Source organism: Protopterus annectens, chromosome 5.part0, assembly GCF_019279795.1.
Source record: "Protopterus annectens isolate FY-2018-M chromosome 5.part0, PAN1.0, whole genome shotgun sequence".
Lineage (NCBI taxonomy): Eukaryota > Metazoa > Chordata > Ceratodontiformes > Protopteridae > Protopterus > Protopterus annectens.
In genome coordinates, this window is record NC_056735.1 from 1,976,955,447 (window position 1) to 1,976,969,695 (window position 14,249).

Genomic DNA, 14,249 nt, shown 5'->3' on the forward strand with positions numbered 1-14,249 from the left:
CCTGTTTACACTTATCAAGGGTACCAGAACTTGTCAGAGATTTGGGACATATGGCTAGGCTTAAAAATGGTCCCAGTAGTTGTTAGTGTAGTACAAACCTAAGAAACAAAAAACAAAGCATTTTCCCCCTGTTGTTAAGGATCCCCAATGTGAATGACAGGATTTTACTCAGGGTCTTATTAATGCTTTGATGGCCTTGAATATTCCACAAGGGTTCCCTCTGCCTGCTTCTCCTTGGTCTTTCACTCCACTCAAGAGGCCTAGGGAATTTGGTTCCTTTGATGAGGACCTGGACTCAAGGGAAAAATCTTTGGTTTACTGTTCCCAAATCCCTTCCCCCTCGGACTATGGTTCAGAGGAAGAGGACTCCATAATTCCAGATTTCCCTCCAGATGAACTTTCCTTTGGAGATCCCATTGCCCATATGATGGATTATTTTAAGTGGGATTGTTCTCAAGTTCTTAGACTCAGAAAAGATATTATGAAGTCCTACAGATGGAGTCTCCTAAGCCATCTGCTGTTCCTCCTGTTCTTGCTGCCTTCCCAGATACTTTCTCAGCAGCATCTGCAGCCCCTGACTCTCATCCCCATGACCTAAGAAGTCAAATAGCTTCTATAAAATGCCTTAGGAATGCAAATTTCTTTGAAAGTATCCTTCTGGAGACCCTTCTGTAGTGTCAGTATCCTGCAATAAGCCATCCAAGTTGTTGCCCCTTACCAAGCTGCTGCCTTCTGATAAGGACAGTAGGACTGTGGAAAGGCTGGGCAAAAATGTTTACACTGCTGCCAGTTTATCTTTCAGGGCCAGTGACTCACATGACCAGTACAATGCCCCATCTGGTATGTTTTGACCCTCCTTTCTCAGGTTTCTAAGGTGGTTTTTGACCATCCTGACTCTGTGGGGAAGGCTTCAGCCCCTTCCCTGCTGGGCTGTACTTCTGAAGTTCCTGCCACTCAAGTAAATGCTGCTATGATGCCTCTTCCAGGACCACTGCCTTTGGCTCTGTTATGAGGCATTATTGGCTTCATTTTCAGGCTTTGCCTGATGACACTAAGTTCAAGCTTTTGGATGCTCCTTTGGATGATGATAAATCTTTTTGGTTCTGCTGCAGCAGTTGAACTTTTCAAGTCTCTCCCGGACAAGGGCAAAGCCTTGCAGGAACTGAAACATATTTTTGTTTCTCTTGTTCTCAAATGTCAGAGGAATTATCCCTCTAATTCTGCTTTTTTTTATAGGCAAAATTTCACCCTCTTCCTAAGGGTTCTAGGTGTGTGCCTCTTGCTAAGTTTACTCAGACCCCCTGCTACCCAGAAACCTGCTTTTCAGGATAAGCCAGGTTCTATTTGACAGTTTGCTTTCACCTACCCTCTGTCAGGTTCCCTTGTCTCCTCCAAATTGGCTGCAGATCACTTCAGACTCTGGTTCTGTCCATGATCCTTCAGGGATATTTTGTGGTTTGGAAATCCCTTCCTCCCTTTTCAGGTATTCCTCAACCTCCTCAGGGACAGCTTTCTCATTTCTCAGAGGTTCTTAACTCTGTTCTGGCTCAGGGCACCATTCATGCATTGCCTCCTGCCCAGGTAAGGAAGGGATTTTACTTCAGAAAGTTTTTGGTTCCACAAAAGGAGGGCACTTGAAGACCAGTTCTGGATATTTCCAAGCTGAACACCTTTCTCAAGATTCCTTCCTTTCGGATATTATCTCTGCAGATATTGTTCCCTCCTGTTCTGCCTCAGGATCTCCAGAATGCCTACCTTTATATCCCCATCTATCCTCTCTTCAGGAAATTTTTATATTTTTTTACTCTTCCTTGCATTTTCAGTTCTCTGCTTTGCCCTTTGGCCTCTATACTGCCTTAAGGGTATTCACTAAATGCCTCACTTCTGTCATTGCTTTTTGCAGGATTCGAGGAATTCAGATCTTTCTCTATCTAGAAAATCTGCTTATTCAAGCTCCTTCCCCCAACATTCTGCTTGAAGATCTCAGGTTTACTACTTCCCTGTTACAGAGACTGAGGTTTTCCATAAACTCCCAAAAATCAGTTCTGACACTTTCCCAGAATCATACTTTCCTCAGCTACAGGCTTCAAACAGTTCCCATGCTGGCATCTCTGCCTACACCCGAGGCTCTGTATCTAATTGCTGTTTTCCAATCCCTTCTTCCTCTGGCATTTGTCATGGCCAGGGAGTTTCTCAGGGTTCTCTGGTTTATGGCTTCCACCATTCCCATGCTCCCTCTCACCATGCTTTACATGAGGAAACTTCATTGGTACCCCAAGTCAGTGTGGCTTCAACATTTTTACCCCGGACTTCCTATTACCTTTTCTTCCCAGTCTCAAGCCTGAGCTTCAGTGGTGGATTCATCAACTTTCACTCAGCCCAGTGCTTCCTTTTCAAGCTCTGTTTCCAACTCAGATGCTCTTTACAGACACATCATGCAGGGGGTGGGGTGCTTCCTGAGGTCCCCTCAAGGTTCAGGATCTCTGGTCCTCCTCCTCAGAGGTCAGACCACATCAGTATAAAGGAGCCGAGGGCTCTGCTTCTGGATCTTCAGGCTTTTCATTCCCTCTTTCATCCCAGACCCCTGAGAGTTTTCACAGATAATACCACAGTGATGTGGTGCATCTACAAGAAGATAGCAGAAGGTCCTGTCTTCTTTGCAGACTAGCTCTTCAGGTCTGGAATCTAGCTATCCAGTATCAAGTGACTCTTCAGGCAGTTTAGATTCCCTCAGAGCACAATCTAGTGGCAGACTCCTTGAGCAGGTCTAGCACACAAGCTCATGAAATGGTGCTTCACAGAAATGTGTTCATTGGCATTGTCCATTGGTGGAATATTCCTCAGGTAGATCTTTTTGTCTCCACTCTGAACATACAGCTTCTATTCTGTTCCAGAGTTCCAAGTCCTCTGGCTTGGAAAGTGGATCTGCTGCCCTTACCCTGAAAGGGGGTGTTTCTGTATTTCTTCCCTCCCCTTCCTATGCACAAGATCAGGCAGGACTCTTACAAAATCTTATTAGTGAGACCCTTTGGGCCCAGATAGCATTGATTTTTCTGTTCTTTTTCACTTGGCCAGGGGCAATCACCCCAAGTTACCTCAGTGGGTGGATTTTCTCACACAAGACAAAGCCAGCATTGCACTTGGAAGCCTGCTCTTTTGGTCTCACTTCACCCAAGAGAGTGTCTGAACTTCAGGCCCTCATGCCTATTCCTCCTTTCATAGTTTTCCACAGACAGGTTTCTCTTCATAGTATTCCTTTTATGGCCAGGATGGTTAGTGAGTTGTCCCTTAATCAGTTTATTTATCTTCCTTCCTTTTTTCTTTCTCCACAGTCTGTCATTGAGAAGGTTTTTCAGACCTTGGCTTAGCATAGACAGCTCAGATATTTGGCTGAAACTAAAGTTATTCAGAAATCTGGGAATTCTTTTGTTTCCTTTCATCCCAGGACTTTGAGTTTGACTGTTTTTAAGCAAACCATTTCTTCCTGGATGTCCAAAGCCATTTCTTTTTGTTGTTCTTTTCATGGAAGATGTCTTTCCTTGTCAGTAAAGGCACCTTCTAATAGGGCAGTTGCCTCCTTTGGTGCTTTTTTCAAGGGTTGGGATACAAGTTCCATCCTTGAGGCTGCTACTTTGTCCTCTTTTCTTACTTTCACTAAACATTACAAGTTGGATGTTATTTCCAGGGCCAGGATAGTCTTTGCCAGGGCTCTCCTGCATGAGTTTGTAAGAGGGCTCTTCTGTGCCTTCCTTGTCCCAGGCTTCTTCTTGAGCTCTTGCACTCTCCCTTTGGTAAAGAATACTGCAACACTGATATGGAAGGACATTGTAAAAAATCTTACTATAACAGTAAATGTCCTTCTCTTCACCGTTGCAGTATTCGGCCCACTTCCCCCCGTTCTACTGTTGCCTTGTGTTCTGGTTGCAGGGGCCATCTCCTTTCTTTATTTTTCTTTTTGGATGCACATGTTCCTGTTTTATCCCTGAGGGTATTCTGTTCCTCCTGGGGCTTTTTCAGTTCTGAGTATTTTTGTCTGTACGTCACCTTATGCCCTACATTGTCTGTATACGTGTGATGTACGGTGCCTATAAGAGCTGAAGACTTTGATATACTGGCCAGATATTGGGCTATCCTTGCCAGGAAATCCTTTTGGCAAATAATATTATAGCAGTGAAGAAGGACAAATGCTGTTATGGAAAAATTTTACACAACTGTACTTTTCTAGAGATAAACAGATTAGTCAAAAAATTCTTGTCTGTAATAAGTCTAGACAGCCAAATACATTGTCCTTTAATGATACTCCTTTTTTGTCCATGAACATGTGCACTACTAAAATGAACATAAATACTGGAAAATTAGTTTCCTGTACAAATTTGTTTTAAAACCTGAAAAAACAAATTTTTGTACAAAACATATAAACAATTCATCTCTGTACAGTCAGTATTAAAAGAAAACTAAAAAGTCTGTATTATGAGTCAGATGGTCACAGAACTTATCGAGTAACTATGACAGCCTTCCAAATAAAAAAGATGTCATCCAAAAATCTTGAATAACATTTTAAGTGGATATTATATATGCTGCCAAAAATATATCATTATTCCCAATGGCAGAGAACAATATTGGCAAAAAATGGGGGTAGCCTGTGCCCCCGTAGCAAGTCTGTTCTCATCGAAGTAGTTTTTACCCACAAAGGTGAAAAACTTGTTGGACAACACCAGATCCATAAATAAACAGAGATTGTTTAATTATGTATTGTTCAACTCTATCATATCAGCTAGATACTCCCTAAACCAATCAAGCCCAACATTTCAGGGTATAACAGTAAAAAGATATTTTATAGCACCTGTGACCAAAATGCCCTCTGGGTCACAATCAGCACTCCTTATTTTGGTGAGGAAATCCCAACAGCCTTTTAAGACCACTGAGAAGCAAGACACAAACGTCTTGAGCTTACTGTCAATGTATGTAGCCAGGGGCTCTGAATTTAAACCACCAGCTGAAAAGATAGGTCTCATGGGAGAATTTTCCACATATTTATGTGTTTTCAAGATACCAAAAATCATAGGAATATCACACACAAACAAATGTATACCTCCAGTTTTGTAGTGCCCATTGTTAAACAGTCCTTTAAAGCTGAATCAATGCCCCTGTATGCTTGGTGGACTTCATAACCCCAACATCTCTGTTCGATACCAGCTCCCTTAAAACACTACTTTATTCAGTACTAAGGTTGTAAAACCTATTCACATGTGTCATTGCTGCTGAGCAGATGCTATAGAGTTTTTCCATAAAGGGTAGGTGTTCACCATATTGAATACTGCTGCAGTAGTTATAACTATATGGGTTATATCCTGCCAAGGATATAACAGACAGACAACTTACAAAGCTCCGGGCCATCTTTCATGTGCCCACACTTTCTGGCAGCTTGAGCTGATCTGATCTGACTAAAAGACATGTTTGGGTGCCAAATCTTCCAAAGCTTTAATGCTGCTGAAGAGTACTCTCCTCTAAAGCTTTCGAGGGTCAGTGGCTAGCTTGTGCTGTTCCTTTGCTGGGCAGATAAGTTCTCTTTCAGGAAAAAAAAACTTCCATTCAATAAATTTTGTTTATTATTAATACTTTCCTCGTCAGGAAAGTTATTTTAAAGCTAGGAGTTTGTATTTTAACAAACTCCCACAAGACTGTATGTTACTTTTGTAAGGGAGCTCAGTTTTTCCAGTCAGTTTAAAAGTTGTTTAAAGTAACTGAAAAGCATTTTTTGTGTGGAGAAATTTTATTCATTTTACTTTGTGGGGCAAGCAAATTGTATTAAGGTGTTTTTCTGTGAAAAAAGTGACTTTAAAAGAGAACATTTTTACAGACTATTGCTGCTTGTTTTCCCTGGGAAAAAGGCACAATTTTTGGCTTGACCATGGAACAAACCTTAGGTGCCACAGTTTGTCCTTCTTCCAGCCGCAAAAAGAAAAAGTTAAGCAAACAGCCTTTGCAACTACACTAGGCTAGCAGTTTGCCTCAGTCATATTTGTTGTACCTCAGACCACTTATCTTTTACCCCAATTCCCTCTGGTGTAGCACCTACAGCCACTATGGACCAGGTGTTAGCCACATTCTCTGTGGCTGTTGGGGTCTCTTCAGTGCGCAAGGGAGAACCTCTCTTGTCAGTCCTTGTAGAAGGAACAGGCAAGGCTTCACTGTTTGGTCAGAATGTTGTGCCCATCCCAGGAGAAATTGCTGCTGTCATTTATAACACTGTTGTCCCGATTTTTTTTCTCTGAAAAAGAACAGAAAACTAAACATGTATTTACTCCTCCTCAAATATCCTTAGCAGTACTTTACTGGGTCTGGCTCAGGGTTTATTCATGCATTTGATCCTTCTTATTTATTGCTTCTGGTAAAAGAATATAACCTCTTCCTGAAGAGAGTCAAGATTTTTAGTCTTGACAGGAAGTTGGAGAGACAGATACAGATTTTCTCCTCAGTTTTCTAATTCAGACTCAGAAGAGACCTCTGTTTCATATTCTTCCTTTAAAGTTTCTCTGTCTTTGAGACTATTTCTAGAATATGTCAGTGTTTTCATTGGGAGTGCACTGAAGTTTCTCAGTCCCTCAGAAAATGTTATGAGCTGTTTCAGAAGAATTTCCTGAACCTTCACCAATTCCTCCAGTTCTGTCAGCTTTGGAGGACATGGGGATTTCTGTCCTGTAATTTTTCTGATAGCCAACCTGCTGCCCCTAAAAGACCACAGAAGATGTGGCTAACCCCCTCCCCAGGTCCATATACAGTTCCTCAAGTGTTTTAAGTTTTTTTTTTATACACTCTTTCCAAATCTGACCCAGCAGCTATAGCTTTAGTTAATTGTATTGCTGATAAACAGTTAGTTTATTCCTATCATACTCTTTCTGATAAGGATAGGAAGATTATTTTGATGGGTTCAAGAAAATAGTGCATGCTTCTGTAACTTTGATTTTCATAATTTTGAATTGTCAGACTCCTGTTTTAAAGTTTATTCTGACAAATCGTGAAAGTATGAGGGATGTTTTGTCTGCAATTTCTTGTGAGGAAAAATCTGCTGTAATTATTTAGTTTATTCTGTTGTACTAGTCACTGCTCTCTGTTTACATTACTCGGTTGATAAATTTTCCACGGCTATGGCCTATAGTACTGTTTTAAGGAGGTTTTCAGAATTTACCAAGAGGATGTGAATATTGAAATTTTATTTTCTCCTTTGGATGGAGATGCACTTTGTGGTTCCTTTGCTGCAGAGATGATCAAAAAGAGGGATGAAAAGAGTAAGTTAAACCAGAGACTCTGAGAGATTTTTCTGACTTCGTTTTTCATTTTTAGGGCTTCTATAACCCCTCATCCAATTTTGGCAAAATAGCAAGGGTGTTCCAGAAAGAATTCTGGAACCCCATAACCAAGAATAGACTAATTTTGATTTTTAAGGGACTTTGTTCCCTCCTCCCAACTTGACAGTCAATTTTCCCTTCCAGAAAGTCTGAATCTTCATTTTTCTCTTTGGCAACATATAGTTTCCAATAAATGGGTTTTGAAGATCATTCATCAAGGTTATATATGACATTGAGAGGATAATCCTCTTTACCAGGTGGGGTTATTCCTGATTCATAAGACCCATCTATTTTGTTTCCACATGTCCTTCTTTATAAACTGTTCTAGGGAGTGATAGAACTAATTCCTCCTTTCCAATTGGGAAAGATTTTCTTTCAAGGATGTTTTCAATGCCAAAGAAAGATAATGCTTGGAGACCAGTTCTGGATCTTTCCTTCTTAGACATGTTTGAGATAGTGCTGAAATTCAAAATTATGTAATTTCCCAATCTGTTAACTCTCCCTCATTCTAGTTTCCTGGTAACACTATTAAAAGATGTTTGTCAACACATTCCTTTTCATCCAGACTTCAGGCTTTTCTTAAGCTTTTGTGTTTGAATCACATTATCATTTTTCTGTCTTTACCCTTTTGGACTATCCACTGCACTAACTGTGTTTAAAATGTCTTTGCAGAGTCTTTTTTGAAGTGTCAGGAATCTCTCACTTGGGTGAGATATTTCTTACATAAACTGGGATTCCAAAAGAACATTCAAAAGTCATTTTTGACTCCTTCACCCAGGACTGTGTTCATGGGGATTCAGCTGGACTCCTCAGTTCAAAGATCTTTTCTTCCACGGGAAAAAAAAAAGATTGATATCTAGATCCATTTCTAAGGTTTTCAGTTCAGACTTCAGTCACTGTGAGAGAATTTCTCAGTATTTTGGGTCTCATGTCATCTACAATTCTCATGATGGCCCTGGCAGGACTCCACACGAGAAAGATGCAATAGTATCTGAAGTCTCTTTAATCACAGCATCAACATTCCATGTCTTTTCAAATCCCACTGCTGGGGTTTGTCAGTAGAGAAATTACTTCGTGGAGAAAGCAATTATCCCTAAATGAGGGTCTCCCCTTCTCCCTACCTGTTCCAAAGCAGTCATTCATCTCAGACGCCTCTGCCTTTGCTTGAGCAGCAGTTTCTAGAGGAAAATATTGCATGGTGTGTGAAACAACTTGGACTGATCCAAGCACACAGATATATAAGAGATGCCTCCCCTAATAAAGGCACTCAACTCTCTGAATCATCTTTGTTTCCCAATACCTTTTCAAGTTATTTCAGACAGTACCATAGTAATGTGGCATATCTACAAACAGGAGTGAACCAGCTGATACTCGCTTTGCAGGCTAGACATGTTAGTTTAGGATATAGCTTCATAGCACAATCTCACTCTACAGGCATTCTTCATTCCTTCAGAGCAATACTGTGTGCCAGACAAGCTGAGCAGGTCAGGGCAGATGCTCACATATGCAAACTAAATGGGGGTCTTCTGTGATTTGATTAATCTGTGGGGGATTCCTTTAATAGACCCACTTGCCTCCTCCTTAAATAATCAGCTATCAAGATTCTGCTCCAGGACTCCATGCAAAAAGATCTTGAAGACAGATGCCTTTTATTTTCCTTGGCCAGGAATGTACCTACATGATTTTCCACCCTTTCCACTGATATCCATGGTCCTTCTAAAAATTCAGAAGGAATGCCCCAAGATCACTGTAGTCACTCACTTTCAGGCCCAGGCAACAATAGTTCATAGGTTCATAGGTGTTTACTAGGCTAATGACCACAATGGCCTTTTTATGCCTAGCCTTGCATCCCAAATCTCGGATGAGTTCTGATACCCTCGATAAGTGTAAGCATGGGCCTGGGAGATGAACCATTTACAGGTTGCCTGTCTGCATCAGAGATATAGGTGCCAAACCAGGGATGAATTTCTGGTTTCCTATCCAATTGTCTGAGCTGCACTTGAATTGGATTAGGGAGGAACTCTGCTTCACATGGATGGGGAGCCTGTTCCATAGATGGGGTAGTCTCTGGGATACATAGCTATCTCTCCAGCAGGTCCTATTTATATCACAGGCAAGGTTTAAGTCTTTAGAATGGGTAATTCTGGTACTGTTTGTTTTGTGCATATGCAGGAGGTCCATCAAAGTGGGGTCTGACAATGCCCTGAATGCCAGGCATAGATCTCCCCTCAAACACCTGTAGGAGACAGAATACAGGGATAGGGCCTTGAGGCGGTTGGCATAGGGCATATTACTTATGCCCTGTATTTTTTTAGTGAGGAACCTCTGTGGACATTCCAGTTGTTGGATATGCCTAGTTAGGTACATATCAAAGGGGGCATTGTACTCAGTGATAGGTCTGATGAATGCCGAATAGAGTGGAACAATGACTTCCTTGGACTTAGATGCCATACCTTTGTTTATAAGTTGTGCAACATAGAATGATTTCCTCAGCACTGTAGACACATGATGATCAATGGCTAGATTACTATCTACGTGTGTCCCTAAGTCCCTGACTACTGGGTCAACTCTAAGGGATGTGTTGTCAATATGATAGTTACAAGGGATGGATGACTTCCCAAAGGATACTGCATTTCTTGGCATTTAGTTTTAGTCCATGACTCTGGCACCAGTTGTTTGTCTGTGTCAGCCTCCCCTGGAGAACATTTGTGTCAGTGTGAGATTCAATGACAGCTCCTAATTTGCAATCATCTGCAAATTTAGTCAGCCAGAGACCACTGACATTGGCCTTGACTTCTGAGAAGTAAATGCCAAAAAGGAGCAGTACAAGGACTAATCTCTGAGGGACTCCACTTGTGACTGGCCTCTTTGTAGAGGTGGACTCCACAGTTCTAACTTCCTGGGTCTTGTCTGTGAGCCAGTTGGCTATCCACTGGGTGACATACGGGTTTGTACCTAACCTCTTGACTTTGTCAACAATGCCTGAGTGGGGTATTGTGTCAAATGCCTTGGCCAGGTCAAGGTGGGCAGTGTGAATGATTTGCCCTCATCCATTGCTTTGGTGACCTTCTCAAAGAAGTTCACTAGTTTGAGTAGGCATGATCTGCCCTTTATGAAACCAAACTGGGTTGGATCCAGTGTCTGGAAGTTTACTATATCTCTATTGATCATCTCCAGGATAATTCTTTCCATTGCTTTATATACAAGACTAGTGAGACTTATGGGTCTGTAGTTTCCAGCCTCTGTTGATGGCCCACCTTTGTGAAGAGGGATGACTGTTGCCTTTCTCCATTCATGAGGCATGAAGCCTGTTTGGAGTCTACAGTTAAATAGTAATTCCAGAACCACTAATAGGTCATGTTTCATGCTGTTTAGAAGGCATCCTGGGATATTGTCTGGGCCCATTGATACAGTGTTCTTAGTCTTAGAGAGAGCATTAAGGACCTGCTCCCTAATGATTGTAGGGGGAGTTATATTTGATGATATTTCCTGAGGGAAGGTTGAGGGGGAGAGAGGAGTAAAGTTGGAGATGAATTTATCAGCCAGGAAGTTTGCTATATCTTCTGGCTCAGTATAGGTGGCTCCATTTGCAATGAGCTTTGCACACAATTGTGATGCCCATCCTCTGGACCAGTAATCAAGGAGCCTTAGTCCTCACCACTGACACTGGTGAGGGATGTTTACTTGGAACAAAAATAGATACAGTATTACCAGATGCAGCTCTCTGCACCAAGCACAATTTCCCTTAAGTGCAAACAGGGCACACATACAGTCTGGGGTCTGGGTCCCCCCCTCTCTCTCCAGGCCCCCCAGTAAGACTTCACACTGGCACAGCTATAGAGTTGAGTCCTCAGCCAAGTGTCCCAGGCCAAGTCCTCCACCACCCTATTTGTGAAACCAGTGCTCTGTGTCCCTGCTTCAAGTAGTTGACACACACACACACACACACACACACACACACACACACACACACACACACACACACACACACACACACACACACACACACATTTTGAGATATGATTTACACACACACACACACACACACACACACACACACACACACACACACACACACACACACACACACACACACACACACACCTGGGAAAGGCTGGCACAGATTTACAAGCTATGCCCCTCTGCTCAGACTATAAGGTATTTACTGCCACCTGGACATTTCAAAACCAGCTACTCTTCGGCAAGGGTACCCAATTATACTAAGGAAAATTGATATTAATATAAATGGTAATGTTGACCAAACAGCAAAGTTTTCAGGAGTAGCCATAGTGTCACCAAATAAATATAAGTACTCTCAAAGGTTAAAATATTCTCTAAAAGACCACCCACAATGAAAAGTTTAAATATAGTTAATAATGAATAATAAAATAACTTGAAAATACTAAATATCTATTTACAATAAACATCAGAGTTTCAATTACAGGAAATATTAAAATAACATAGATGAATAGATTCACACAGATACAGAAAAACAGTACTTAACTAAGCTCACTATATTTCCCTGACTAATCTAAAGAATTACTGTTCCTTGGTTATTTGCTAAAACAAGGCAAGATGAAGTGGGTGAGTGATCCTTCTATGTCAGGTTTCAAAAACAGACTGCTCTGAGACTTCTGTCTCATCTAGTATTAAGACATCATTTCAGTGCTGGATTACAGAATGACATCTCATACATCTGGCCATCTGACTTCTGGTTCCCATACTACTCCCTTTTACTAAAAACTGAAACAGAGTCTTGCATATATGTTTTACCATACACACAGATAGAGCTTTGCTAAGATGTGTTATAGCATCTGGAAGCCATAAAACCATTTCAACACTTCCACCCTTCCAGGGTAGCGATTAGTTTACTGCTAAGGACAATACAGTAGGATTCCTTGTCCTTGTTTTTACAGCTATTTCTTCTCTAGCTGCAATTAGAACTGTAAGGTACAATCTTTATGGCCTACCAGGTAATTTAATTTCAGACTATTTTCCAAAGTTAGTTGGACTGAGATTAACCTCTTCTCTTCCAGTATCCTCTGTTATAGTATTAATTTCAACAGTTAAAATACAGTCTGACATACATGTTTATTTCTTTTTCTGTCCAGCCGGACCCACTGTTGGTACATTTTTAACACAAGCAACTTTACAAATACATTTTCAACACAAGCACACAAGCACCTGTACAACTCAGTTTGATGTACAAATGACATGTATTTCTTTACAAAACTCTAGCTAGCTACACTGGCATATCTTACACATCCACTGCCCTACTTATCCTGGCATAGCTGGCAATACCTCACATCGTCATATCTCTCCCCCTTTTGAAGACTCAAGCTAGTTTTTCAAGTGCTTGAGAGGAATGAGCCTGTCTAGGAATACATTAATCCATACCCTGTCTTTTGAGTCCATCTGCATTGGCATTACTGACCCCACTGTGGTGTTGCACTGTCATGTCATATGTTTACATCCCTATGCTCCACCTTAGTAACTTGGCATTTTGCTGGCTTGCTCGATGTAGCCACAGATCCCCTTCAGACTCCTCCTGCCATCCACTGCAAATACTCAGCACTGGGGCCTCCCTATCATGGTAAGGCTTCATCATGTTAGCATGGTACAATTTGTGCCCCTGCCTCCTGCCTAGCAGTTCTACCATGTAGTTAACATCACTAAACTTCCTTACTACTTTAAAGGGTCTCTCCCAAGCTGCCTGTAGCTTATTCTGTTTGACAAGAATGAGAACCATAAGCTGCTGTCCCACAGCATACTCTCAGGCTCGAGCATTTCTGTCATACCAGACCTTTTTCATCTGTTGAGCTCCTGCCAGGTTCTCCTGGGCCAAGACCATGAGGTCCCTAAGCCTTGTCCTAAGGTTTAGGATATATGCCACAACAAACTCCTTATGGAACTCGCACTCACCCTCCCACTAATCACAAATCAAATCTAAAGGCCCCCCTCACCCTATGGCCCAAACAATAAACTCAAAGCGTGAAAAACCTTTGGATTCCTGAGTTAACTCTCTGTATGCAAACAGCAGATGGGACAAATATTTGTCCCACGCTCTCTTAAACTGGTCTGAAAATGCATGTAGCATGGTCTTTAGAGTAGAGTTTAACCTTCCCCATGACCATTAGTCTGGGGGTGATCTTTAGGTGCTTCATCCCACAGTGCTCCAACAGACAAGCCAGCAGGTCTGACATGAAATTGGCACCTCTGTCAATCAGTATTTCTCTCAGGAAACCTACCCTGCTGAAAATCTCTAACAAAGCATTTGCCACCTTCTCTGCCTCGATGGAGGACAAAGCCACTGCCTCAGGGTATCAAGTAGCATAATCTACTACTACTAGGATATACTTCTTCCCTGTGGATCTTGGAGTACTGAGAGGCTCCAGAGTATCCATAGCTACCCTCTGAAATGGCTCCTCAATCACAGGCAAAGGCATCAAAGGAGCTTTGACCTTGTCTCCTGCCTTGCCTACTTTTTGGCACTACTCACAGGTCCTGCAGTACCCTGTTACAATCCTTACAATCCAAGGCCAGTAAAAGTTCTGTATAATATGTCTCTTGGTATGCTTTATGCCCATATGACCTGCAAAAGGAATGTCATGGGCTATGCCTAAAAGTGCCAGATGGTAGGCTCTGGGTACTACCAACTGCTATTTTACCTCACCCTCTAGCCCTCCCTCAGGGATCCACTCTCTATACAGTAAGCATTTGTTCCAGTATACAGACTCCCCTTTTCCTTGAGAATCAGGCACTTCCTTAGCTCCCTCCCTCAAGCCTCGTAATGTAGGGTCCGAGACTCAACTCTGTCTTTATGACCCTTCCCAGCTCCCTTTCCACAGGAAGCCTGATATCCTGTGATAGCAGTGCCTCACTGTCAGCCTGGGCACTACC